Source organism: Anopheles coustani (assembly GCF_943734705.1).
Source record: "Anopheles coustani chromosome X unlocalized genomic scaffold, idAnoCousDA_361_x.2 X_unloc_140, whole genome shotgun sequence".
Classification (NCBI taxonomy): Eukaryota; Metazoa; Arthropoda; class Insecta; order Diptera; family Culicidae; genus Anopheles; species Anopheles coustani.
In genome coordinates this window covers 29,710-32,500 of record NW_026525094.1, presented here as the reverse complement: position 1 = coordinate 32,500, position 2,791 = coordinate 29,710, and the positions used below count along the sequence as shown (strand labels likewise).

General features: G+C 48.2%; 1 non-coding gene across 1 annotated transcript; it reads right to left on the bottom strand.

Annotated features, from left to right (window-relative positions):
- Positions 1 to 273: 273 nt before the first annotated feature.
- LOC131270117 (5.8S ribosomal RNA) lies at positions 274 to 428 on the bottom strand. Its single transcript, XR_009179250.1, has one exon. It is a non-coding gene; the product is annotated as a 5.8S ribosomal RNA (ribosomal RNA).
- Positions 429 to 2,791: the final 2,363 nt, after the last annotated feature.

Sequence of the window (2,791 nt, the reverse complement as noted above, 5' to 3'; positions counted from 1 at the left end):
TGACATCTTCGCTTCTATTTAAATAAATAAATAAGCTGAAGCTAGACATCAGTAAACACCACCACAGACACCACAAGCACGCCTTCTCCTCGTACTTCCGCCTCACGCGGGAACACGGACGCTCTAAATACTTCGAATTCCAATGCCAGTATATTGTAAACCACGGGTTCTTTAATGCTAGCGGGTCGTCGCGACCCTAGTTAACATCATGGTGCACGTCTCGTGACGGGTGTCACGGCGTAGTTAAATGTATGCGATACATTTCTCAAATATAAGCGCTCAGTCATCTGTACATCATGGTAGGTTCCCACGACGTGCAATATGCGTTCAACTTATCAATGTTCATGTGTCCTGCAGTTCACATTATGACGCGCAGTTAGCTGCGGTCTTCATCGATCCATGAGCCGAGTGATCCACTGCCGAGGGTGACTAACTTGCGTAAGCCGCCGCTGTGCGCGTATACCCGTTCCCCGTAGGGAGGAGCAAGCCGCCGCTTAGAGACGAAACATAAAGTGTCCTCATTCCACATAGGGCAAGCTGGATGAATCCATTTTACCCAGGACGGCCGAAGCGGCGTGGACCAGGGGAGAACTGAACTTTATGCTTCACACCACAGTAAGTCTTCGTGTCCTCTTCCACATAGGGCAAGCTAGAACTAACTATCTTACCCAGGACTGCCGAAGCAGCGTGGACCAGGGGAGGAACACACTTTTCATGGAAACGTAAGGCATCCATGACTGCCATAACGTAAGCCGCCGCTGTGCGCGTATACCCGTTCCCCGTAGGGAGGAGCAAGCCGCCGCTTAGAGACGAAACATAAAGTGTCCTCATTCCACATAGGGCAAGCTGGATGAATCCATTTTACCCAGGACGGCCGAAGCGGCGTGGACCAGGGGAGAACTGAACTTTATGCTTCACACCACAGTAAGTCTTCGTGTCCTCTTCCACATAGGGCAAGCTAGAACTAACTATCTTACCCAGGACTGCCGAAGCAGCGTGGACCAGGGGAGGAACACACTTTTCATAGAAACGTAAGGCATCCATGACTGCCATAGTGCGTAAGCCGCCGCTGTGCGCGTAAACCCGTTCCCCGTAGGGAGGAGTCAAGCCGCCGCTTAGAGACGAAGTATTAAGTGTCCTCTTCCACATAGGGCAAGCTAGAATGAACTATCTTACCCAGGACCGCCGAAGCAGCGTGGACCAGGGGAGAACTGAACTTTATACTTCACACCACAGTATTGAGTAATGTGCCCTCTTCCACATAGGGCAAGCTGGAATGTTCCATTTTACCCAGGACGGCCGAAGCGGCGTGGACCAGTGGAGGACTACACAATCATGAGGTTTGATATCGACTTGTGTGTTTCAATAGGATACCGATGGTATGGTTTGAACCGATTTGATTTAGCCATTCTGAAGTCATCACTTGGTTGAAGCGCTGAACTAGGGAGGCATCGTTTACATATATATTGGTTTTCGCATGCTCTACTAGGTTAATGTCATGAGGTTGGCTATCGAGCATGCCCAAGTGATGACTTGATTGTGTGCTTGCTTGAATTCTTCACATTTCATACCATCGGTTAGTTGTCGAATCATTCCTCGATCATAACCTTCGTTCTTGGTTCATGTATGCTCTCTTCCACATAGGGCAAGCTAGAATTAACTATCTTACCCAGGACCGCCGAAGCAGCGTGGACCAGGGGAGAACTATACTTTGTCTTGTATGCCCTCTTCCACATAGGGCAAGCTAGAACTAACTATCTTACCCAGGACCGCCGAAGCAGCGTGGACCAGTGGAGGACTATACTTTGTTCATAACACCACAGTATTGAGTAATGTGCCCTCTTCCACATAGGGCAAGCTAGAATGAACTATCTTACCCAGGACCCGCCGGAGCAGTGTGGACCAGTGGAGGACTACACAATCATGAGGTTTGATATCGACTTGTGTGTTTCAATAGGGTACCGATGGTATGTTTTGAACCGATTTGATTTAGCCATTCTGAAGTCATCACTTGGTTGAAGCGCTGAACTAGGGAGGGGCATCGTTTACATATATATTGGTTTTCGCATGCTCTACTAGGTTAATGTCATAGGGTTGGCTATCGAGCATGCCCAAGTGATGACTTGATTGTGTGCTTGCTTGAATTCTTCACATTTCATACCATCGGTTAGTTGTCGAATCATTCCTCGATCATAACCTTCGTTCTTGGTTCATATATGCCCTCTTCCACATAGGGCAAGCTAGAATTAACTATCTTACCCAGGACCGCCGAAGCAGCGTGGACCAGGGGAGAACTATACTTTGTCTTGTATGCCCTCTTCCACATAGGGCAAGCTAGAACTAACTATCTTACCCAGGACCGCCGAAGCAGCGTGGACCAGTGGAGGACTATACTTTGTTCATTACACCACAGTATTAAGTATGGTGTCCTCTTCCACATAGGGCAAGCTAGAACTAACTATCTTACCCAGGACCGCCGAAGCAGTGTGGACCAGGGGAGGACTATACTTTATACTTCACACACTAGCCATACTGAAGTCATCACTTGGTTGAAGCGCTGAACTACGGCGGGGTAATCGTTTACAGGTTATAATCATATAGCTGCATGCTCATTAGTAGATAATGGAATATTGTATGGCAATATGAGCATGCCCAAGTGATGACTTTGTTTCAAGCTCAACAGGTAGGGTATTGAGTCCTCTTCCACATAGGGCAAGCTAGAATGAACTATCTTACCCAGGACCGCCGGAGCAGCGTGGACCAGTGGAGGACTATACCTTGTCCATTACAC